A 26,917-nucleotide genomic window follows, 5' to 3' on the forward strand; every position below is an offset into this window, starting at 1 on the left:
GAACCCCCCCCCCAGCCGTGTATGTACGCACCGAACCACCAGCCGTGTATGTACGCACCAAACACCCACCCGTGTATGTACGCCCCCGAACCCCCCCCCAGCCGTGTATGTACGCACCGAACCACCAGCCGTGTATGTACGCACCGAACCACCAGCCGTGTATGTACGCCCCCGAACCCCCCCCAGCCGTGTATGTACGCACCGAACCACCAGCCGTGTATGTACGCCCCCGAACCCCCCCCAGCCGTGTATGTACGCACCGAACCACCAGCCGTGTATGTACGCACCAAACCCCCACCCCAGCCGTGTATGTACGCACCGAACCACCACCCCACCAGGGAATGTACGGACCGCACCCCCACCAGTGCATGTACGGACCGTACTGACGCCAAAAAAACACGTACTGAACCCGGACAAACCATATTTACACAAGGAGAGTCAAGTAGAGTTTCCCCACACCACCAAACAGGCCCAACAACCCCACAAACATCACATACACTCACCTGCAACTGCCAAACTGCCAAACAGAGGCCCAAAACTCAATCACTCCTCATAACACACCCACACAAATTTCAAACACAGCCACACCCACAAATGGACCAATAAAAATGGACCACACACACAAACCATGAGCCTTTGCAACAGACCCACTGCTGCCAGAGCCCACAGACGACCCACACCACCATACTTGAACCTCACACTTGCATACCTTCACACAACCACCTACACAAACACCCCCTCATCACATTCACACACACACCTCCACTACCACACCCACACACCCACAGCCATCCACACCCACACCCCCACAACCACACCCCACGCCATGTCCACCACCAAGAATCCAAAGTTCACAAAGGAGGAGCTGGAGATCCTTGTCGACGAAATCCTCAGAGTCGAGCCACAGCTCTTTGGGACATTGGTCAGACAGACCAGCATATCCGAAAAAACCGCCATGTGGCAGAGGATCGTCGATTCTGTGAATGCTGTTGGGACAACCAGAAGGACCAGGCACGAGTGCCAATCCAGGTGGTACGATCTGCGGAGGACGGTCAAGAGGAAGATGACTGACAATCACAACCAGGGGAACATCACTGGAGGAGGGCCGCCCCCCAGACCGGTACAATACCATCCCTGGGAGGAGAAGGTGATGTCCACGCTGGCGGTGGAGGGACTACACGGACTGCCAGGACTCCCAGACCCTGGTGAGTACACAAACAACTCACCTCACATGGGGGGGATGCCATACACAATCAATCATGCATGCCACCCCCCCCAAGCCACCACCGGACACAACAACACTCCACAAACACACACATGCCACTGGCACCTCCATGCCCCATGCATCAATCAGGGCCATGCCAAGTCACAGGCCACACAATACACCAACACAACACAGGATGTGGTCGATGCTGGGAGTGGGGGCAGCAAAACTAACATTGAGCAACTCACAAGCACACAACAATGCCCTCAGCCCATATGGCCCAGGGCACAGCCATACAAACTGTGTGTACCCACACAGTACTGTCTTGCCTGCAAATGATGGCTGCCATGCAGGATGCCATGGGTCTGAAGGCACAATTTGCACATAACAGCAGACAATGAAGATGCATCGCTCTGATAGAGTCTCAGCACACACCGCCACAGCAGCAGCCTACACTCAGACACACTGCCCAATGGGTGCCCGGAGAACAGGGACTAACTCACATGAACAAGCCAATGGCCATTCAAAGACCGGCTAACTGTGTGTGCCCAGGAAGCTGGCCTGAGGTGACAGAGAGTGACAAAGAGAGGGAGGGAGAGGGGGAATGAGAGGGAAGGAGACAGAGGGGGGACACAGGGAGACAGACAGAGGGAGGGAGTAGGGTGACAGAGGGAGACCGACAGAGGGAGGGAGGAGGGTGACAGAGGGAGGGAGGAAGGGAGACACAGGGAGACTAAATCACCCTTGGGTGGTGTGGCCATGTCCACTCGTCAGCCGGTGGACTGTGTGCATGCAGACCAGGTCTGGCAGTGCCTCAACCCCCCCTTCCGTAGATGAAGACCGGTCCATGTGTCAATCTGTGCACGAGTCCATCCGTGCTGCAGGCACAGACCTAACCACACACCCAGTATACCCACCCACCGTGTCGGTAAGAACCCTGTCACAAATGCTTCAGTCCCCTACCTGCAACATCAAATTGCCTTGCCAAAACACCATTTGGCCACGTACAGTGCAACACGTAAGGCGCCTCTGCATGGCTCGCTACGCCCGCACACCACACTGCTGACTGTGTACCCAAATAGATGCATCAACTAAGATTGTGTCTCACACATGCGTAAAGCCCTGACAGCTGTGGCCAAGGGACATAGCCATGCACAAGTGCACTGTGAGAGGAATGCAGGACAGATCCAACTACCCAGAGGAAGAGTGCCAAATCAGAAATGCATGCAACATGGATGCCACATGTGACACTGTCAACATTGTCTCTCTCACACACAGGTCAACGTCGACGAACACCCCCCAACACTGGGGGGGAAGTCACACAGGACCAGGCTCCGCGGGATGATGACCCCACCGCCAGCGATGACTCTCACCACTCCGTGGATGACCCAGACCAACCTGGCCCCTCTGGTGTCCAACCACCTGCAGCACCTGCGTCAGGTACAACTGTGCCAACCACCACCCCCATTCCTGCCACATCCCAGGAGACGTCCAGGAGCCCTGCCCGCACACGACCACCCAGCCAGTCTGCCCAGGAGGGACACGGTCCTCCGGGCACCCAGGAGGAGGCAGGCGGCAACGCAGATGCCATCCCTCAGGGGTCCCGGAGACCCGATGCACCCACAACGGCAGGCCAGGTGCACGTGGGCAGGGGTGGCGGGAGTGGAGGACGGCGGAGGCGCGAACCTGACCAGGCAGCTCAGGACCCGGTAGTGTCCCAGGTCAGCAACATCCTGGATACATACCGGCGTGACACCAGGGGCATGGACCAGATTGCGTCCACCCTCAATGACATCAAGGGGACCCTCCAGGAGATGAAGACCCTGCAGTCCCAGCAACATGCCTGTCAACTGCAACACCAAGGAAGGATGGAGGATAGACAGGCTGAGCTCGTGGCGGTGCAAACCCAAATGACCGGTGTACTCCGTCGGATTGCCGACAACATGGGCAACCCTCCCTGTGGCACCAGGCGAAGGCCATTACCAGACACAGGGAGGGATCAGGAGGAGGAGGATTCATCCGACGGAGCGTCACAGACATCGTCACGGACTGCTTCCGAGGGTCCCCGCAGGAAGGTGGGTCGTCCACGAAAAAGACTGTGAGAGTCAGCAGAACATCACCATCTCCCAGGTCACCTGGCCTGGCACCTGGCCCTCTGGCCCAATAGCAGCACATGACATTGTCTGCCACATGGACTTGCTGGTCACTGTCTGACCTATGTTGACGAAGACTGTGGCATGGACTCTGACATTTTGCTACGACAAGGATACCAACTCCCCCAGTGAACTTTGGATTCTACACTCCCGCTGTGCACCTCTTGTCATCCCCACAAACCCGTACCCCACCACAAATAAATTAATCACACTTACAAGATGATGCCGTGATTCTACATTATTACAATACATGTGTGTGTCGTACAGTCAAAGCATGCCTGATCTCAGAATTAACTCCAACCATCCAAACCGTGGGGTCGCAGTCTTGCCCAGGACACACATGGGTCCCAATGTCTCATCTGATACAGACATGGAGTACCAAACTCACCTGTGCTGGGCCCAACCAGCTGAGTGGTTCCCGCACAACTGTGGCTACAGACACATTCAGGGGAGCAACAGTCATGCGCAGAGGTCAGGGATCATGTGGAGTGACCTGGCTTGCCGCTCCCAGGTATGTCTAGACATGTGTCCCTACAATGTGCAGCATGCTTGCGTCAGGCGGATGTTGAGAATGGTGGCTAGGCCAAGGTTGGATGCATGGAGATGCCAGAATGCAGTTTAGGATCACTGTGCCACATGGTTGTGTTGGGGTTGTGGGCTGCATCATGAGTGTGGGCGTGGATCTAGAAGGTCATCCTGCAGCTGGCTGTGAAACATTCCCCCCATCCCGTTAGGACGTTGATGTGGCCTGGTTGCCCGACGCAGTAGCAGAGCTGTGCAGATGCACTCCGGATATGGACAAGTACCATGGGAGTCGTGAGGCACATGTCCGTAGACTGCAGGGTAGGATTCTACACAGATGTTGTAGTTTCCCTGGGGGATGGTCTCTCTTGCCTTGAGGTGGATGGAACTGTGCATCTTGTGCATAATACAGTTCCCACTCCCTGACAAACCCCTAGCATCTTGTCACTCTACACATAGACACATATGCACCACCTATGAAAACTATGCCAGACCTGCGGCACGCACAGTGGCAACAGGGCACCATTGACAGGGAAGAGGCACCTTGGAGACAGAGGGACAAATTTATTAGTCATGTGTGTTGGAATGACAATGATACTCTGTCAACACATACACAGGTCATGTGGATGTACATGTGGGAGCAACACTGGCACCCCCCATTGCAACACAGATGCTGGCATCCCATTGACCTGGCACACAAGTGACGGATAACAGCTAAACACCCCCTGCTGCCACGGAGAGGCCGCTATACACCATTGAGGCCCTGATGGGGCAATCACACACCATGTCAACCCGGTGCAACCTGTATGTTTCCGAGGCCAGTGTTACACACAATGATGGCCTCATCACAATCCCCAATCCCCTGCCACATGACAGTCACCAAGTCTGAGCATGGCTCCAGGTGAAGCCTGCCCCATGTCATGTTCCCCATGTAGGATCACCATGTATGCAAATGGAACACACATGAACCGGAGAAGTGCACACAGACTACAAACAATTCACACACCCAAAACGACGTGAGGCATCCCTTACCCTGAGGAGATTTCAACACTTGCCCGTGCATGTGACGCTGAATCAGCACATGTCGCTGTGTTCATGAGGAGTAGCAGGAGCACAACAATGCCACCAGCAGACAGCATGCACATGGACCTGTGGAAGAGAGACACACAAGGATTCAGCACAAAGGAGCACATCCGCAAGCATGTACTTAACACGTATCATGTTGTTAACATGACAGGTGACAATGATGACCCTCAGACAACATCCTTCCATTGCGCCATCACTTGAGTGACACTTCAATACACACCACTGACTCACTTGGCAGACATGCAGATGGACACACACATTGCAACACATGCCACACACGGCCCAATGCGTGCACACTCAGACACTGGAACTCACCACTAAGCAAAGAAGTTGCGTATGAGCCGACTCCGCATGTCCTCCACAGCCTCCTCCTCCTCCACATCACTTGCCCCGTCACCAAGCCCTTCATCCTCCACGGGTGGATGGTCCTGGTCATCTTGATCCAGTATGAGTGGAACAGCTTCCTCCACTGCCATGTTGTGCAGCATGCAGCAGACGATGATGATCTTGCACACCTTCACCGGGGCATATGGGAGTGCTCCGCCGGTCTTGTGGAGGCACCGGAATCGGCTCTTCAGAAGTCCAAACGTCCTCTCAATGACTCTCCTGGTCCGCCCATGTGCGTTGTTGTAGAGGTGCTCGGCAGCCGTGCTGGGGTTGCGGACAGGCGTCATCAGCCATGGCATGTTGGGATAGCCAGCGTCCCCTACAAGGAAACATCATGGACAGAAGTGTGTCAGCACAGGCAGTGAGATTGGAAGATGACGCCAAACACAGAACTGCCAGAGTCTACCCACCAACAATACATGCTCGCTCGTTCCGCAGCTGCAGCATCATTTCTGGCACCCTGCTACGCCTCATGATGAAGGCATCGTGTGCTGATCCTGGAAAGCGAACACAGACATGTGAAATCACCATGTTGGACAGACACACCACAAGGGCATTAATGGAGTGATAATGTTTGCGATTCCTATACACCACCTCCTGTGCCTGTGGTGGTACCAACGCAACATGTGTCCCATCTATGGACCCAATGACATGGGGCATCCCTCCCAGGGCATAGAACTCACGCTTGACATCTGTCAACTGCTCACGATTTGGGAATTTAATGTACTCATCCAGGTGAACCAACATGGCCTCTAAGAAATCATGCAGAACACGGCTGAACATCGTCTGGGACATGCCCCCGACATCAGCAATGGTATGTTGGAACGTACCCGTGGCAAGGAAATGTAGGGCTGCCATCACCTTCAACTTGGGTGTCAGTGCACTTGGATACCTGTGGCGCGGGAGGAGTTGTGCTTCCAGCCGGCCAGTCAACTCATCAATCAACCGTTGGCTGAATCTGTAGCGGCGTATACAGTCCCGTTCATGCAGGGCAGCAATGTCTGGCATACGTCGAGGGAGAGGCGGAGCCCTGCAGTGAAATGGAAGGAACACCTAAGAGTGAGCACTGTACAACAACATCGTCAATGCACTGAGCACATGTTACACAGCCAATACACATATGCCACGTTGTGAGTCAGGTCTGTGCCACAGTTCCTGGACACGAACGCCAGTCAGGTTACACTCCTACCAAGGGACAGCCACTAACGGAGGGGGGCAAGATCACGATGACATGGCATGAGACTAGCTGTGGGCCAGTGTAAGTGAACATGCACACGCATCACAGGATTCACAGACATCCACACATGTGCAGAGGTAGTATGCGTATGGTACAGACAGGTAGTTGGATGCGATATGCACTGGTCACATGTCATAGGAATAGGACAGGCCACACACATTGCCTTTGAGGAGTACATGTCGAGACAGAACATACATAGGGAGCATGTGGATATGTACTTGTGTTGATACTCCGTGTAGTTGGATACATACACACCTCATGGCAAATCACATATGTGGGCTGGTGTGCGGAACAGTGTGCCATGCCCATCGACACACAGACACATGTTGGCAGCAGCAACTGCTGACACATTGAATCACACACCTACAGCAAAATCATGGAAAGACATGCCACACACATGACATGGTTGCAGCATGCAACGCAGCCATACACGTGTCATATGTAATATTCCGTGTACCTGGCATCAGGGGACAGGTGCGGGTGTCCGTGACTGGGACATGCAAGTGACTCATGGCTCCACTAGTGTGTACGACATGCACACATGTCAAAGGAGTGCAGGGGATGTGTGGTACAATGCGCACCATCACACACGACATGTGTACACAGCTCATCGTACATGTGCTTTGCCCACACCTCAGGGGTAAAGTGCCACATCACATCCTGACACACCTGTGTCACACACAGGTGGTATTGCACAGACAATGCATTGGTGTCCACCCTTGGCAATACCTGTCCGCTCCATTCCTGTCTGTGTGCCGCCTGTCACCACTGACAGTTGTTATACGCACCGTACATACGCTCGGAGCGCGTGTATAGGGTCCCTGGGCCAATATTGCCGCTGGCGTATGCGTACGCCACAGTAGTACGGACTGTACACGCGCTTGTACGGTCCGGATCACAATATGTGCGCTGGCGTATGCGTACGCCACAGTAGTACGGACTGTACACGCGCTTGTACGGTCCGGATCACAATATGGGCGCTGGCGTATGCGTACGCCACAGTAGTACGGACTGTACACGCGCTTGTACGGTCCGGATCACAATATGGGCGCTGGCGTATGCGTACGCCACAGTAGTACGGACTGTACACGCGCTTGTACGGTCCGGATCACAATATGGGCGCTGGCGTATGCGTACGCCACAGTAGTACGGACTGTACACGCGCTTGTACGGTCCGTACTACTGTGGCGTACGCATACGCCAGCGCCCATATTGTGATCCGGACCGTACAAGCGCGTGTACAGTCCGTACTACTGTGGCGTACGCATACGCCAGCGCCCATATTGTGATCCGGACCGTACAAGCGCGTGTACAGTCCGTACTACTGTGGCGTACGCATACGCCAGCGCCCATATTGTGATCCGGACCGTACAAGCGCGTGTACAGTCCGTACTACTGTGGCGTACGCATACGCCAGCGCCCATATTGTGATCCGGACCGTACAAGCGCGTGTACAGTCCGTACTACTGTGGCGTACGCATACGCCAGCGCCCATATTGTGATCCGGACCGTACAAGCGCGTGTACAGTCCGTACTACTGTGGCGTACGCATACGCCAGCGCCCATATTGTGATCCGGACCGTACAAGCGCGTGTACAGTCCGTACTACTGTGGCGTACGCATACGCCAGCGCCCATATTGTGATCCGGACCGTACAAGCGCATGTACGGTCGGTATCACTGCTTGTGGGGTGCCCTAGGGCGTGGAACGCACCGTACCTGTGTGTAAATGTATGAAAACACATAGGGGACACATGAGGGACAAGTATAAGGGCCTAAATGCCTGATGGTTGCCATGGAGACTGAGTTAAATTTTTGAATTTGAGCACCAGGTGCACAGCAGAAGTCAGTTTGAAAGAATCTACATTGTTGCAATGTGGATGTTGACTTGACATCATTATCAAAACTGAAACCATGCAAAGCCACACACTGGGGTAGGTTTGAAGGGATTGGATGAAACGTAGGATGCTAATGTGACTGACCAATCAATCTGTACTCCTATACATGAACAGGCCAGCCAGGCATATATAAGGCAGCCAGGTCCCATGAGAGAGCACTTGCCTGCACATCCATTCATCCCTGACCACTGCTGCTGATAGTGATTCCTCTGGCACCATGTCCAGGACTGTGGAGAGGTCACAGCCATTCACCCAGGAGGAGAACCTTGCCCTGATAGATGTGATCCTCCCACAGTTCCAGAGCCTGTATGGTCGACCAGGGGTTCAGGTGAGTGCAGACTCCACTAGCTTAGACTGTGCCCCTTTTGTGTGACAGTGACTTCTGGCATTGTGTCCATGTGTGACAGACATGCACTGTTGTTTGGAGTGGGTCCCAGGGTGTGGAAGGCCTCATGTCACCCATGCAGAGCATGCTGTGTTTCCTGTGTGCACTCCTCACTTGCATAGTGCCTACTGTGACAATGAATGCAAGGTGCATGCCACATTCTGCCTGCATACTCCTCCTGGGGATGTTGTTTCCACAGTCCTGATGTGATCCTGTGTTCCCCCCAGTGTGACAGGTGTCAGTACCCATGGATGTGTGTTTGTTCAGTGTACCTGTGCTGTGAGTGTCCAAAGGCCGTGTTCGTCCCCTGCACATTGGTGTGTGTGTTAGTCCCCTGTCATGTGGGTGAGTGCATATGGGGAGTGTTGCACACAAGCAGCATGAGGGATGGATATGGCCTGGCCATCGGATGTGAGCAGGGAGCAGTGCTGTGTGCATGCCGTGCTGAGCCAGCCCCACACCTGTGACACCCACGTCTACTGGCACATGGGCAGAGTGAGGTGTGTACCCGCAGTTGGCAATGCCATGTGATTGTCCTGTACCTGTGTGTGTCTGTGTACTCTGCTGAGGTAGCATCAGTGTGCTGGGGCAGGTGACTGCTGTGAGGTGCTGTACATAATCCTGGTGTAGCCTGTGAGGCACAGTGTGATCCCTGGTCAGTGAGTGTGTGGTACCCCTCATGCCACCCGTGTGCTTCCACTGGCACGTAGTGCATTTGGCCTTCCACAGTGGATAATGTCCCTATGACAAAGGTGCAATTAGTTGCATGCATACCATGGCCTGTTCATAATGAGGATTGTTCTATATGTGTGTCTCTGTGTCTTTGCTCATGTGGATTAATGTATTCTCTCTTTTGCATCCTCACAGGTAGGCGCCATTGCCAAGGGGGAGATCTGGAGGGAAGCCGTCAGTGCCGTGAGGGGTACAGAGGGTCGGAGGCGGAGCCTGTCTCAGGTGAGGAAACGCTGGCAGGACATCCGGTGCTGGACGAGGAGGATTGCACGGCTCCTGCTGGGGGACTCACCTGAGAGCCGTAAGAACCGTGGCCGCCGTCGTCTGACCCACATCCAGAAGCGTGTGCTGGCGGTGGTCTTCCCCGATATGGACAGGCGCCTACAGGAGAGGCAGCAGCAGGAAGGGGGTAGGTACATGTGTGTCAGTTGTGTGTCCCCAGCCAATGTAAGTGTGCAGTTGCATGGATACACTGCCAGGGTTTGATTGTGCAGTGCGTCAACTTCTCCACAAAGTAGCACAGTGCTGTTCTCACTCCCTCCCTTCCCCTCCTTGCAATGTGTTCCCTGGTCTGTCGCCACTCTTGCACAAGGTTATTTATGCAGGCAGTTCATGCAGGTGCCCTATGCTATCAGCATCATGTGTGGGGGTGATGTGCCACAGGTATGGGGACCTTGCGTGTGCCATGGCCAATTTCAGTCATTGTGGTGTCCATGTCACTTGGCACTGATTGTGAATCACGACATAGGGGTGTGTCTCCAAAATGTACAGCCTTCCAGCATGCATGTCCAATTGTGTGCCCTCTGACATGATGTGCCTGAGTGGGAGGCCTGCTAAGTGCAGGGACGGTTGCTTAATTTGCAGTCATGTCCATCCTGGACCATGGAGGAGTGTGGGCACTACTGTGCCCTGGGGCACCTCTTCCTAGGTATCATGTGCGTCATCCAACAATATGGCCATTCACTGTGTCTTTGCCATGGGTTGCGTAGGGTGGCATTGTACCCTGGGCTCAACTGTTAGGACCTACAGGTTGCTACATGTGTCCACTGTACAGGGGGACCCATTTTGCTTGTGCATACTCACAGTGGGCATTACCTGTGTGTGTTGTTGAGACAATCTGATGATGTTTGCCTGTCAATGATGTGTGGACATGGCCACCAGGGGCTGTGTGTTTACAGTCATGAATTAGTGGAGGCCATGTGTTTCCATCCCAGAGTAAGAGGTGTACATACTTTCTCCGTCTCAATGAGATTGTCTCAGGTGTGGGTGGTTTGTGCGTACAAGGCCTACATGTCAGAAGCTTCATCCTCCTTGCTGGGTTTAGCCTGTGTGTGATGTTTGACTGGACATACGCTCAAGGTGCAGTGACCCTGTCATGTGTGGCCTGGTTTCATGTATTGCCTTTGCAGCATGCGGCAAGAGTAAATGGATATGATTCATGCTCATCCCTTTTTGACGACGCAGTGTGGTGCAGGTGCTGTGCACATTTGTCCCCAGAGGCTGACTCCTCTCTAAAATTTCAGGTGCAGTGATTTGCTGTTGTGTCATGATCTCCATTGTGTCTCAGTGGCATGGTGGGTAGAAAAACTGTGTGTTCCATGGCCTACATGTGTACATTGTTTTGTAGGTGTTACTCCTGTTGCTTTTCAGGCTATGCAATGTGACCTATGTATATTTGACTCATGTGACATAAGTGTACAGGTGTCTGATTTTCTCCTGTCTCTTCACCTTGCCCACAGCATCGCCGGGGGACACGGAAGGAGACACTAGCACGGACCGGGAGGAGAGATTGAGCACCAGTACCAGCAGTGCTGTCCTGTCTGGCACATGGAGTGGCACGGAGGCCGAAGGGAGTGAGGCGGAGGACCTGTTGACTGCCAACACAGACTATGACGCAGACGGGTCCGAGGCTGAGCTCCCAGAGGTGGCGGAGTCTGCCCCCCCAGCTGATGGCAGCCCTCCACATCCCCCCGCCACCTCAGGTTCCATCACCGGCCTCCCACATGCTCGTGGCCCTTCCCTCCGTGCTCGGTCCCCACATGTCTCCTTCCTGCCAGGCACCGCACCCCCTGCCCCTGTCACCACTGCTGCGGTGAGTGCGGAGTCTGTGGACATCCTGAGGCAGTTGCAGGTTGGTCAGACTGCGATGCTAAATGTCCTCCATGCCCACACCCAGGTGCTGACCCAGATGGAGGCATACATGGAGGGCATGTCGGCTGCGCAGTCTGACCAACGGCAGTTGCTGAGGTCCATAGACTCCACACTGACTGCAGCACTGGATCTCCTGCAGCGCTGCGTAACACCCCCTACCCCTGCCCCATCCACAATTCCCACTCCCGTGCCTGTCCCACGCACATCCAGACGTCAGCGTGCACGCACCCCAACAGACACAGGCACCACACCACCAGGGAAGTCGAAGCGCACACCTCCTGTCACGCACACACAGGGTGAGGAAGGCACACCCACTGGGTCGGGGGGGAAACGTAGAACACGCAGCCACAGTGGGAGTCCGCATTCCACACAACCCACTCCCTCCAAATCCACTCCCCTTAGCTCTCCTGGCCAACAGTCAGTGACAGCATCATCCACTGCGAGTGTGCCCCCCAGCCCCAGGATGACACCACCCCGCAAGCGGTGGAGGCGGGACCCGGCCAGGGGAGTTGAGTCCCCCACCCTGTCCACACCCTCCCCCAGTGGCGCTGCGACCCATCCCTTTGCCCCCCCCCCCTCCTTGGGGCCTGTGGTTGGATTGGGTACGGGGGAGTCGCTGGGGGAACTTGCCGACGTGTGCAGCGCCATTCTGTCCTCCACCTTTGGCGCTGGCACCCCCCCTGTGGCAGATTCATCCCTCCCTGCACCCACAACACCTACCCTTTCCCCTCCTGTCCCTGCGGTGCCTGTTTCCACCCTCCCCCCTGATGCCCCCTCTTCTGTGGATGAAATGGACTTGTGAACTGTGCAGGCAAGCTAGGGGACACACGTCCCGATGTGTACCCCCCCCCCGGACATTGCTGCTGGGCTGGCCCATGGCCCTTGTACATAGTGGACATTTTCTCTGATATATTTTCCTGCTGAATAAAGCCTTTTCTTTTTGTTTTGCACACTGATGCTTTCCTGGACTTGCTGTTGGTGCTGGTGCTCCCTGCGTTGGGGTGGTGATAATGTGTTAGGGGTCTGTGAAATGTTGGAGTGTGCTGCTCATGGGGTGTACCCTGCCATCTGCGTGCCATCACAAAGGTCTCTGCAAATGGTATTTGGTCATGTTTGCTCTCACTGTATGGTGACATTGTCCCAAGGTGTGTTCCGTCCTCTGTGGCCCAGGCCATTTTTCCTGCAGGGTGTCTCCCAAATGCTGTGCTGTGCTGTGTCTACATTTCCTGGATGTGTGAGGGTTGCCTTTCAATATAGCCATGCTGGCTCAGCGATGGCTCCGCCTGCATCTGGGGTATCACCCTTGTAGGTCACTGAACTTGTTGATGGGGTATATTGTCCGATGTCTGGGCACTGCTGGGAGTGATAGGTACACACCCCTCCTGTGTCTGGGCACTGCTGGGAGTGATAGGCACACACCCCTCCTGTGTCTGGGCACTGCTGGGAGGACCCTGCACCCACCCCTCCTGTGTCTGGGCACTGCTGGGAGGACCCTGCACCCACCCCTCCTGTGTCTGGGCACTGCTGGGAGTGATAGGTACACACCCCTCCTGTGTCTGGGCACTGCTGGGAGGACCCTGCACCCACCCCTCCTGTGTCTGGGCACTGCTGGGAGGACCCTGCACCCACCCCTCCTGTGTCTGGGCACTGCTGGGGGTGTTTTGCACACCCCATTCTTATAGCAGGTTCGGTGCGTACATGCACGGGTGGGGGTTTGGTGCGTACATACACGGGTGGGGGTTCGGTCCGTACATACACGGGTGGGGGTTCGGGGCGTACATACTCTGCTGGGGTGGGGGTTCGGTGCGTACATACACGGGTGGTGGTTCGGTGCGTACATACACGGCTGGGGTGGGGGTTTGGTGCGTACATACACGGCTGGTGTGGTGGTTTGGTGCGTACATACACGGGTGGGCGTTTGGTGCGTACATACACGGGTGGTGGTTTGGTGCGTACATACACGGCTGGGGTGGTGGTTTGGTGCGTACATACACGGGTGGTGGTTTGGTGCGTACATACACGGCTGGGGTGGGGGTTCGGTCCGTACATACACGGGTGGGGGTTCGGGGCGTACATACTCTGCTGGGGTGGGGGTTCGGTCCGTACATACACGGGTGGTGGTTCGGTGCGTACATACACGGCTGGGGGGGGGTTCGGTGCGTACATACACGGGTGGTGGTTCGGTGCGTACATACACGGCTGGGGTGGGGGTTTGGTGCGTACATACACGGCTGGTGTGGTGGTTTGGTGCGTACATACACGGGTGGGCGTTTGGTGCGTACATACACGGGTGGTGGTTTGGTGCGTACATACACGGCTGGGGTGGTGGTTTGGTGCGTACATACACGGCTGGTGTGGTGGTTTGGTGCGTACATACACGGGTGGGGGTTTGGTGCGTACATACACGGCTGGGGGTTCGGGGCGTACATACCAGGGTGGGGTGGGGGTTCGGGGCGTACATGCACGGGTGGCGCTTGGGTGCGTACATACACGGGTGGGGGTTCGGGGCGTACATACCAGGGTGGGGTGGGGGTTCGGGGCGTACATACACGGGTGGCGCTTGGGTGCGTACATACACGGGTGGCGGTTCGGGGCGTACATACACGGGTGGGGGTTCGGGGCGTACATACCAGGGTGGGGTGGGGGTTCGGGGCGTACATACACGGGTGGCGCTTGGGTGCGTACATACACGGGTGGCGGTTCGGGGCGTACATACACGGGTGGGGGTTCGGGGCGTACATACACGAGTGGGGTGGGGTTTCGGTCCGTACATACACGGGTGGGGGTTCGGGGCGTACATACTCTGCTGGGGTGGGGGTTCGGTCCGTACATACACGGGTGGTGGTTCGGTGCGTACATACACGGCTGGGGTGGGGGTTTGGTGCGTACATACACGGCTGGTGGTTCGGTGCGTACATACACGGCTGGGGTGGGGGTTTGGTGCGTACATACACGGCTGGTGGTTCGGTGCGTACATACACGGCTGGGGGGGGGTTCGGGGGCGTACATACACGGGTGGTGGTTTGGTGCGTACATACACGGCTGGGGTGGGGGTTCGGTCCGTACATACACGGGTGGGGGTTCGGGGCGTACATACTCTGCTGGGGTGGGGGTTCGGTCCGTACATACACGGGTGGGGGTTCGGGGCGTACATACTCTGCTGGGGTGTGTGTTAGGTGCGTACATACACGGGTGGGGGTTTGGTGCGTACATACACGGCTGGTGGTTCGGTGCGTACATACACGGCTGGGGGGGGTTAGGGGGCGTACATACACGGGTGGTGGTTTGGTGCGTACATACACGGCTGGGGTGGGGGTTCGGTCCGTACATACACGGGTGGGGGTTCGGGGCGTACATACTCTGCTGGGGTGGGGGTTCGGGGGCGTACATACACGGGTGGTGGTTCGGTGCGTACATACACGGGTGGTGGTTCGGTGCGTACATACACGGCTGGGGTGGGGGTTTGGTGCGTACATACACGGCTGGTGTGGTGGTTTGGTGCGTACATACACGGGTGGGGGTTTGGTGCGTACATACACGGCTGGGGGTTCGGGGCGTACATACCAGGGTGGGGTGGGGGTTCGGGGCGTACATGCACGGGTGGCGCTTGGGTGCGTACATACACGGGTGGGGGTTCGGGGCGTACATACCAGGGTGGGGTGGGGGTTCGGGGCGTACATACACGGGTGGCGCTTGGGTGCGTACATACACGGGTGGCGGTTCGGGGCGTACATACACGGGTGGGGGTTCGGGGCGTACATACACGAGTGGGGGTTCGGGGCGTACATGCACGGGTGGGGGTACGGGCCGTACTTCCACGGGTGGGGGTACGGTCCGTACATACCCCTGCCCACGCTCTGCGTGCCTGGGTACGGGCCGTACCCATGCCTTTGGTGTGTGGGTACGGTGCGTCCCACCATTGTTGCGGGCCGTGGGGTCCGCACCGTACACAGGCCTTGGGGGCGTGGCTACGGGTCGTACCACGCGTACCCCTACATGACCCCAGCAATGCTGGTACGAGCTGTACCAAGGCCTTTCTGACGTGGGTACGGGCCGTACCGCTATTGTTGGAGTGACGTAGGGGGACGCGTGGTACGTTCCGTACCCACGCTCTTGCGGCCTGGGTAGGGTACGTACCGGTTCGCGTGACCATCCACTTCCGTTGTGGCGGACGCTTGCGTTGCTGGCCTTGCCCCCACCCCCTGGAAGTGACCAGGCCCTGATGGTCAGGTATGTCCAGGCCATGTGTGATTTGGTACCATGTGTTGGTGTTGTGTGTCCTGCCCCTGCCCCCCCCTTTGCCCCTGGTTGTTGTGCTGACCTTCTGCGGCGTCTGCGTCGGTTCCTGTACGCCAGGTGGACTGCTAGGAGGGCAGGGATGGCACGTAGGTTCGGGTCCATGTCTGTTCGTCGCGTCCAGCTGCTCCTTGCGTGTGTCGTCCTGATTTCCCGGCAGTTTTTGGCAGCCGGTAAATATTTTCCGTGCGGGATGACGTCGGTTCGAATCGTACTTCCTGGTTCGTGAAACGTAGGCTGGATGCGTACCGACGTCACGTCGGCTCCTTTCAGGATCGGAATTGTGTTTAGTTTCTGTTCGGTCGGTGTTTTGTTCGAATCGTACGGAAATGGTGTTTCCGTATGAATCGTACTTGCATTTTCGGATGGATTTCGCACCGGGTACGAGTCGGACGGAGAAAAGGCTCCGTCCGACGGTTCGTACCCGGTTTTTACCGGATCGGAATTGGCACCTATATATCTGGTCCATTGTCTCTTTTCATCTTTGCCATTGACATTACACCTACTTGATGCCTTGTTTTTAAATTACTCAAAAGATGTACACTAATTATCTTTAGGCATCTTAAAGTGCGACACTGCTACTCACACCGTTGGACAGAATGTAAATAGTATCCATGCTGGAAGGACAAGACCAGACCTAGCTACTTAGCGAATATTCTACTTTCCTTGCAAAATTGAAATCAAGACATACACCCCTTTGAAGTGAGTACGCATCCCATCCCTTATCAACTTGGGGAAATGTTGTCTATATATTCAGCTGGTTTCTTTAACTTGACCCGTTTTTTGGCTTCTTTCTAGTGACACATAAGGATGCTTCCAGTGACATGACCATTGAATTAGAGAAAGACATTAAAAACACTAAGATTAACACAGCAATTCTTTTGGTGGGTATCTATTCTACTTCCTTAACCCTTGCACACACCGTTGTTGTCTCCCCCCTTTTTCCTCGCAACCAATTCAGATAATTGCTTTCATTTTAGACAGGATGAAGGTTAACCAATTGTCAAACTTTACCATAAGATAGGCCCCTGAATCATTCTTTATGAAGTTTAGTGAGGATATTTCAAATGAAACTAAACATTTAGGTGATGACACACCAATTATGCAAATAAAATGGTATATCCTCCAATGTTTATTGCTAAAGGTCTCTTTTGACTAAATCATCATATGTGAACAAAACTAGTTGTCTTTATAACTAAATCATTGTGACGTTGTGATGTTGACTTTATGTTGTCATTGATGTGAAGTATATTTAAGAAGTGTTAACTAATCCAATGATTCTATGTTGATTGACATCTATAAATGGATGTCCATTTCATCACTGATGGGAATGTGGGCCCTTTTTTTAAATTTGGTCCCCTTGATGTCTGTTTATTGTATTGTTTTAATTGTTTGTGCCTATTGCTCATGTGTGTTATTTATTCTATGTATTTTTATTAAATTTGTTGCAGCCCTGAAGAAGTCCAGAGGGGGACGAAATGCGTCGGCTGCTTTGGCTGTTTTTGATGTTTTAATGTGTACATGACAAATTGAAATAAAGAAGATTGCTTTGAAAAGAAACCTCATGGATTTGGACTAATTTAAACTATATTGGACATTTAGAGTGGTGCAACTTGTGTTGTTTTCTTCACTATCCAACACTTACCTTAAATGCAATGTAATGGTATGCATTGTAATGGTATGCGTTGTATTGGTATAATGCAATGTAATGGAATCCGTTGTAAATGTAGTTTCTAAAAAAGCGTTGTGATGGCATGCAATGTAAAATCATGCGTTGTAATGGATGTTGCGATGTAAAAACTGCGTTGTAAAGGCATGCATTGTAAATGTTTGCATTGTAACGTCATACATTCGTGATAACTAGACAGTCAAGTGCAATGAATCTCAGCTCCTGCCTTGAACGTGATCAAGACTAAGGTATCCCTATGCCAGTTTAACACAACTAAACTTAAATGAGGTTTTAACATAGAGGAACCTCAGCTTGTGGATATGCATTACTGGAAGTCCACTAGATGGATCTATCGCATAAAAAGTGGAAAGATCCACAACAGGCTAGAGAATATTGGAATGCTTCGGAGGTTTTTTGGTGTGATGGTATGGAAGAGGCACAGAGCCGATGAAGGAAGGTGAGCGACCCCTTGGCAGGGGCACAGAGCTGATGAAGGAAGAACAGCGACCACTTGGCAGAAGGCAGCTCGTTCCCTTCAATTCACTGGATTTGCAATGGAGTGCAGCTCCCAGCAGACAATCCTCAAGGATGTATCCTCCTACTTCACAGAAAGTAAGGAACTAAAGCTTGTGAGCTTTTTTGTCCCATGACCTCAAGAAATAAACACAGCTGCATCAGCTCAGTGCTGGCTGAGGGTGACAGGGGTTAAGGAATACCAACCCCTCTTCCCCCACTAGCTTACCAAGAAATGGCATGCCAGCTAGGGACAGCTTTACAGAGTGTCTTGTGCAGAGTGCCAGAGAGAATGAGCATGAGGCTTGGTGGTGTAGTCACAAAGGTTCCGGAGATTAGGAGGTGATTCAAGGTGACTCCAGGACATTGTTTGAGTCAGAGGCATGTTGGGCTGATGTGGTGTGGTGTCCTTCTCTTCTCCCACACAGCGACTGAATTGCACCCAAATATGGAAGTCATACACTCAGGTAGGAGGCAGTGAGAAGTAGAGCTGAGATAGAATCAGCCAAGTCTAGGGGACCTTTATGAGGAATTGAGGAGACTGAATATGGGATGGTCATTCTAGTCTGTTTGAAAAGAACCAGTGTGGCTGGTAAGCTGCTGGTGGCCAAGGAATCACTTGCCCCCTACGAAAGTGCATATGAGACCTTTTTGAGAAGGAGAGAGTGGTCTCCTCTCGAGGGCAAGGATGAAGGAAAACATTTGCTGCTGGTGAGGGCGGCAGCCTGTTCCAACTTCTACCATCTTGTCAGAACCCACCACATCAGCACTGTGGGGAGTGAAGTTGGGTGGAATGCGTCCACCAGGACCAAACAAAGGTCCCAGAAGCCAATTCCCATGTCCCCTCCTTGTCTTTGGTCTGTGAAGTATGGTAGTCATGTGGAAGTATAGTAATAGTGGGGCACCTTGAAATACAATACTGGGAAGCAGAGACCGTCATACATGGGTGCCCTTGTCTCTTTTGCAGAAGCTGCACTGAGGTGAGGTCCAACCACCACAGGGTCCATGGTTGCCTGATAGGGTGTTTCCCCCTCACTGTGATCATGAGGCAGCAGACACATGGAGGGATGGAGTGTTTTGTTGGATGCATGACTGCTGTCAGCACAAGGGAACTGTGTGGGGTATGATGGGGCTGAGATTGCTGGCAGGGGCATGTTTCAGCCTCAAACACCACAGTGTGAGGGCATCAATGTGGGACGGTGCAGGAGATAAGGAAAGCTGCTTAGTGTCCTGATGAAGGAGGTCCATGCTTTAAGCAGGATGCAGCCCCTATGGCATCCTAACATTGGTACCCATGTTGTGGTAGAGGTGAGCGTGCCCACTTAGTAAGTCAATGAGATGAGGAGAGAGTTTAATCCCTGTGTTGGTGATCAACCAAGAGGATATATGACTAACGTATAAACTCTAAAACCAGGCAGGCACTTGGCAAGATATTTCAGTATCATGAACGCAGTCACCACCAGACAACCCTAGAAATACTGGGCCTTTATTTTACAACTTGTTTATGAAGGAGGCTCTGGGACCTGCACCTCTAAATAAGAGACTGTTATAAAGTCATCCTTTTGCCCTCCTCACCCCCATTGTTTGCTGAATAATACTGGTGGTTACTGACTTTGACTGTACTCTGGGCTCTATTAACCAAGTCCAGGGCCAGTGCTATGTTTAAAAGAGTACATAAAATAGGGTACATTTACAATTGGCAATAACAGAACCTATATGTCCCTAGAAGACTATAGAGCCAGGGGGTACAATCTACCTGTAAGTCCCCAGTACGTAATAGGGCATGGGAGTTTTAGAGGCCCAGCAGATTTCCTGCACTTGTATGTGTTCACTGCTGAGTGCGTGCCTGCTGTAAATCAAAAGGCTTTCTGACTGTGCAGACTGTCTTTAAAAGTAAATTGCATAAAAACTCACCTTTGATGGTATGGGCCCTTTGAAGGTGATAACTACCTTATTTTTACATATTGGCGACCACCCCAAGGTCTCCCCTAGGTGTTCCAGGATTAGGGAGGCATGTAATTATAAGCAGGGACCTTATAACAAATGTTTTATATGCTCTGGTAAGGAAAAAACTGCCCATTAAATTTTCCCCTTTGTAGATATTTAGCTCCATGGGCTAACATTGCAATATGTTTTTAGGTATACCTATTGCTAGGAAAGGAATTAAAATGTCACTCAAGGACATAAATGATTGGTATCTATAAATTCAAAAACTTACCACTGTTTAATGTATCATAAATAGTACAGAGTAGAAGTTATAGAACTTTCTATTCTGTAAATAAAAATTCAGGCTTCTAGTGGTCTCTGCTGATTGGTCAGCCTTGATAGTCTTAGCCAGGCTGCTTTGATTAGGTGATAAGTGACATGGCTGAAGCAGAGGTTATTTAATGCAGAGAGATCTGAAGCGGAGGAGGATAGGTCATAAGGAGGGTGCTGGGTAAATCAAACTGAGCCCTAAGAGAAAGCAGATCAGTAAGGAGTGCCAGGCGTGCCTACCCCCACACCCTGTGTCCCCAGCCAGAGAGCAGGCTTAGGACAGGAATTTGCAGAGGTCACCGGGAGGAGAGCTCATGGAAATGAGCCACACTGTGGGTTTGTTTAGCCAGCTCTCACTCCTCTGGAGAGAAATTATCCAAGTTGGATTTTGGAAGTGCAGTGCTTTGTAGGACAACAAAATGCCACACTTTGGAGGAAGTTGTCATGCCTTTGCGTGGCACTCAGCATCTCATTGAACAGAGATGCCCCCCTGCTGAAAATACAAGGAGAAGGACTGCCCTGATGGAATATGGATCTGCACAAAGGGCCTGCACTTTGAATGACTGCAACTGCTGCACAATTTGGTAATACAGCCCTGGGAACTGTGCCTTGCTTCAAGCGGGATTAAGGAGTAGACTCCTTGCAAGATACAGGTTAACAGAGCCCGCCTGCATCATCTCAACCAAGAGTCCCCATCCTGCAGTGTTTCTAGTGGACTTTTAAGGATTTTGCATGGTGCATCGTGGGGACTGTAGTCCAGGCATCCCAGAGACCAGCTAGGAGATTCCAGACATTTGGATTCCTTATTTTGACACTTTGAACCTACAAGGAGACCTTCAGGAAACACCCCCTGAGATTTGGAGAACTTTTGTGAAAAAGCTCCATGAGATGACAGACCTGACGGCGATAGTCAAGCATACTACCTTCAACCGCGCCTAGATTTCAGGTTTGATAAAGCAAACATATCTTGGAGGTATGATGATATGGTGCACAAGGAAGGTGCCCCAAAATAGGGCCCATGGGGTGCCTAAATGCCCATGTTATACTTCTAAGCAAGTGGGGGGTTACATCCCAAAACCTTTTAATTGAAAGGGTAAAAGCATGCACATGCAATCATGGTGGTAGTGAGCACTCCTAGGCAGTATTTGATGCATACCTAGCTCAATGCATAGTTTGATTTCTGGAGAGAGATGAAATATCTCTGTCATCTGTACAGTAAGTGTTTGAGCATCAAGTGTGTGAGCAGGAGGGAAGCGTAACTATTTTGGTATTACAAATGTCCTCGGGAGAAAAGAAAACGTTTGAAATCTTTGAATTATTTTATGAATAAATGGCAGAAAAGTAAAAAGAATGATAATGAGTCTGTGAAGAAATATGGCAGATGGCAGCCTAAGGCTCACAGACAGCACGCGGGTCTTTGTATTGAAAGGAGTTTGGCTTCAATGTGAACGGGCGCCATTTTAAGAAGTCCTGAAAACAATAAAGTGTGAATGCCGCATTGGGGGAGAGTAATGTGCTGCAGCCATATTGTACTGGTGGCACAAAATAATCAATTTAAAGGTGAGGGGAGAGGACTTCAGCTAATTTGTTTTCAACGTTTCTGTTATTCTGGTATAGGAATGAAAATAGAGTGGCTTGGGCAGCATGTGTCTGGTCTCAGCTCTTGATCTCAGAAGAGCACATGTGTAAACCCACACCCATGAACAGCATTTCACCTTCACAGAACAGAAATGGCTGCAAAACTGCTAAATGTAAGCATTGATTTTCAGTACTTCTCAGGCCTAGTTTCAGCCTGCATTACTCAGGTTCCTAACACAGTGATCCACACATGTCTTCTGGCTTTAAACTGTTCTTTCTACTTCTTGAGAGGTGGTACTTAAAGAGTGCAGTAATGTTCAGTGGACAATTAAGGTGAAAAGTGATTTTTCAGTCCCCTTTCTAAAGGTGGTTCTCACCTGTTCAGTAGGCCTAGCTGCAGCCCACTTTTCGGATTTATGAAGGGTTTTTCTATGCGGTTTGAACTCCATTTTCTTTTTCAGGATATAGGAGAAGAAAGCGAAGACAGCTCCAGGTGTGAAATTTAGGATCTGTCTCACACCCAGCACCAACTTTAGCTGACTTCACCACTTTTAATGTTATGCTGGTTTGCACAGTTTAATTACTGGTTTTCAGACAGGTGTGTTAAGAACCACTGCTCACTTACTTCACTTTGAGTTTTGGTTTTGGTTTCCAAATAACTCCAGTCATCATGCAGACCACAAGACTTTATACATTTAGGACTGATTCATAAAGGCAAACTTTACAGGCCCGATTCACAGAATTAACTTAAGACAAAATCTTAAACTTACTACTTTTGGTATTCACAGAAGTTAGGATTTTGTCTTAAATTTGTCTTAAGACAAGCTTAAGACAGACTTAAGACAGACATAAGACAAACTTAAGACAAACTTAAGACAGACTTAAGACAGACTTAAGACAGACTTAAGTTAGGAATTTGTCTTAAATATGTCTTAAGTCTGTCTTAAGTCTGTCTTAAGTGTGTCTTAAGTGGGTCTTAAGTTTGTCTTAAGTCTGTCTTAAGTCTGTCTTAAGTCTGTCTTAAAACAAACTTAAGACAAAATCCTAACTTCTGAATACCAACAGTAGTAAGTTTAGTATTTTGTCTTAAGTTAGTTCTGTGAATCGGCCCCAATGATTTTTCACAATTCAGAAAGGAATTTTAGGGGTAGTATCTTCATGAAAGCGGAGTCTCCACCTTCATGGTGGAGACTCGGCACAGAAAAAGGTAGGCAGCCATAAAGATACTACTCATGAAATTGCTTTGTAAATTGCATAAACTTACACAAAAGCTTAATATTCCCTTTGTGAATCAGGCCCTCAAACTTCTTCACAGTTTAAAACCTTCATACAGTTAACAAATCATAACATCCTATAGCTACATCCTTCCTTAATCTCTTTTCAAATAAATAAATCACTCTAAACCTACCCTGCCATACCTATGTACATAATACCAGTACTACACTATCAAAATAAACACTTATTAAATGTTTTCTACTAGGCTAGGATAGCACACCATAATGCCACATTCACCATAAGCACTTCATCACCTTTTAAGTTCGGGAAGCTGTGCAAGAGTGTCACTCTACTGTTCTTTCATGTTTTTTGACATATTTCCATTCACTTTGGCCTTTTGTTTGCTCTTTCCAATACCTTCATGTTGTTTTACAACTTTAATTATCAATATATAGTTAATGATTCGTTGTATTCTAATTCTACTTGAATAAAAAAGCTCTAATCAGTTCTGCTGTTCCCAACTAGGGGGGTTAGCCGCTGGGCCACGTCTCTGCCACTCCAAAAACCCAGTTCAGACTCAGCTGGTTAGCACCCACTGTGCACGACTGAACCAACAGTCCAGGGGCAGACCCCCCCATTTGCTGTGCACAGCAGGAGGTTGGCTACAAGACCTGGCCTGTGGTCTTTTGTGGGGGTCCTACCTGAAGCTACACACAGCCCTTGACAGTGCACAGCATGGGGGATGGCCACTGGGCAGGCCACCAACCAGTCCCTAAACCCAACCCCCCTACACCCAAAGGCACATTGCCTGCTTTTTCGTAACTTATATTTTGAGGTTCTATGGTACTCCCACAGTACCCACCATGCAGGCGGTGCCACAATGATGCTGCACAACTGTGTAAGCTTCCTCGGTGCCAAACTTCATGAGTGATATCATCATTGATGTCATTTTACATGTCATAAGTGATGTAATACGTATATCTTCAGCAGTGCATGATGGGAATGCAAGCGATAGGTAGTTCACCAAATTGTAACTAGTGCACTTTTGTTTCTTTATCGTTATTCCATATCTCATGCCAACGTCACACTGTGCCCTTATTTTAGGGGGAACAACCTTTACAACAAAACTATTACAACGCAAATGCTGTGACAACGCATGCCATTACAACGCAAGTCTTTACATCGACTTGCACTAGATGGCGTGCTAACATTAAAAATAGTGTAGTTTACTATCCAAACACCTTCCCTACTGCATTGTGGACTGGAGTTAGAATAGTAAATTACCCTTTTTTAATGTTAGCACGCCATCTACTGCAAGTCGATGTAAAGACTTGCGTTGTAAAGACTTGCGTTGTTACAGCATTTGCGTTGTAAAAAATTTGTTGTAACAGCATGCGTTGTAAAAGCATGCGTTGTAACGTCATACATCCTTATTTTAGCCGTTGTTTTTTCAGTTAATTTCAAGTTTTTTTGTTCAACATAAGTTAGTCTTAGCCTCTAATAAAACTATAAAGTCACTTTAACCTGTTTATATTTGTCTATCAAAGTGGGATTATTTTAAAATTGAGGAGCCATTAAGATGGGAATAAAGAGATGTGGAAGAGGAATGCTGTACTTGAGCAGGTATTTCTCTCTCTACCTATTTTTAGGCACTTTAAAAGTACTGTGGTGTTCAATTCCATTACTTTTCTTTTTCAAATTGGAATTCCGTGATATAATTTCAGAACTCCCTATGTCATCATCTGAGACTTCTCAGAGCATCAGTTGACGTCATTTGGTGGATGAGGTTTCAATCAACCACTTGTTGCACCCCCTCTTGCCTCAGGACTCTCTTCTCCCAAGGAGATTCCTGTGTTTCGCACTGGAGACAAGCTCATTGACTTTGTGGGGGAACCCTAACAAGACAACCTGAAGGAAAAAGTGGTGCATTACATTATGGAAAAATTACCTGTAAGAATCCGTGCTGCACTGTCTCTGAATCAATTATCTTTTGGAGAAAATCGGTTTCTGACTGGCTTAAAGTCTGATGCAGAGGGATGCGTTTACAGTTTTATAAAATTATCCAACTCAGGCTAATATTCATATCACTTACTGTCATTCTGAACCACTCTAACATTCAGTACCACATGTATGCGGATGACACGCAACTGTGCTGGAAGATCTCCTCTCAAGAAGACATAAAAACGCTAAATGATGTTCTCTCACACACTCAACAATGGTTAGCCCAGAACCATCTTCTGTTAAATAGTCTCAAAACTGAATTCCTTCTGATTGCTCGACCCAACCACTCTGAACCACCTTTGTGTGCCTTAATCAACTCACTGCTCTTAACTGCCCCCCCTCATGTGGTTGACTCTGCTAAATCGTTAGGCATCACCTTGGACAAACACCTAAATATGCAAGCGCAAATCAGTGCAACTATTAGGGGAGCCAACTTTCAACTCAACACCCTTAAGAAAATCAAACCTTTTCTGCCTCCCGAAGACATCAGGCCTGCTGTACAATCCCTTGCTATCTCGTCAGGAATATGGTTTGGTGACCCTTGCTGGGCTTCCCAAACCCAGCTTGGCCCCGCTCAGAGCTACTCTAAGCACATCAGCCAGGCTCATCACTGGCTCTAGAAAGCATGACCACATCTAACCCTGACCTTTTGCAACTAAATTCGCTATCTATCGAAGCCAGAAAACGTTTTAAGATAACACCCCGTTATACTTGGCAAATAGGCTGAACTATCCGGCTCTTGTCGGAACTTAAGAAGTACATCCACCCTACTTTTGAAACCTCCCAAATTCAAAAAGAAAAGATTTTACAATCGGGCCTTCACAGGTCTTTCTCCAAGAATTTGGAATGCTCTACCTCCTCCGATCAGATCTAATCCTTCCACGGCATCTTTCAAGAAACAGGTCAAACGGCTATTCTTGAGTGAACACTAACATCATCAACTTGTTCTCATGCTCTGACTACAAATTTGACTCTTATTTTACACCGTTGTTTCGATTAATGGTATGCTTGTCTGTTAAATGGTATCTTTCTCTAGGGCAATGCTGATAATGTTCAGACTGGGCCATCTCTCCCACCCCTGACCTTGATTGTTTCCCCTTTTCTTGATATTGTGTGGATCCAACTACACTATTTATAACATTGTGTTTGGTTTTATTCGTGCTATTGCCACATCTGTACAGCACTCTGATACCCATCAGGGTCTTGTTTGTGCTTTATAAAACTTTTCAAATAAAATTAATTAAATAAAATACCGATCTGAGTGCCCCAGTGGAACGCAATGCCACAGGGGAACGCAATGCTATACGGGAGCTCAACACTCCCAAGTGGAACGCAACACCCCAGGGAAACTCAAGGCCCCCAGGGGAACGCAACATGTTTGTTCAAAGTGTGGATGAGGCTGCTGTCAAGTGTTCCACGTTAGAGCAACCAGCAGAAAAACGTAATTTGTGCATTTCAAGGACATGTATGGCCGTCGTCATGATCCAAGTCAAACGTACCCACAGTGAAATACATTTTGTGCTTTCCAAGCCAGTATTAAGATGCCACGAACATTATGTATTGTACATCGTGACAGCATTGTAACGTGATGTATTCACCTTCCTCAGCAGTTCAGATGCATCTGGTTGACGCAGA

The 26,917-nt window shown here is 50.7% G+C and overlaps 1 long non-coding RNA gene across 1 annotated transcript in view; it reads left to right on the forward strand.

The window, feature by feature from the left end:
- Positions 1–17,608, forward strand: part of LOC146783191 (uncharacterized) — a 33,646-nt gene extending 16,038 nt beyond the window's left edge. The window contains exons 2-4 of the long non-coding RNA XR_014970918.1: positions 16,608–16,752; positions 16,849–16,934; positions 17,502–17,608. This is a non-coding gene — a long non-coding RNA (uncharacterized LOC146783191). The remainder of the gene's footprint in view (positions 1–16,607; positions 16,753–16,848; positions 16,935–17,501) is intronic.
- Positions 17,609–26,917: the final 9,309 nt, after the last annotated feature.

The sequence above is a fragment of the Triturus cristatus genome, chromosome 11 (assembly GCF_964204655.1).
Source record: "Triturus cristatus chromosome 11, aTriCri1.1, whole genome shotgun sequence".
NCBI lineage: Eukaryota > Metazoa > Chordata > Amphibia > Caudata > Salamandridae > Triturus > Triturus cristatus.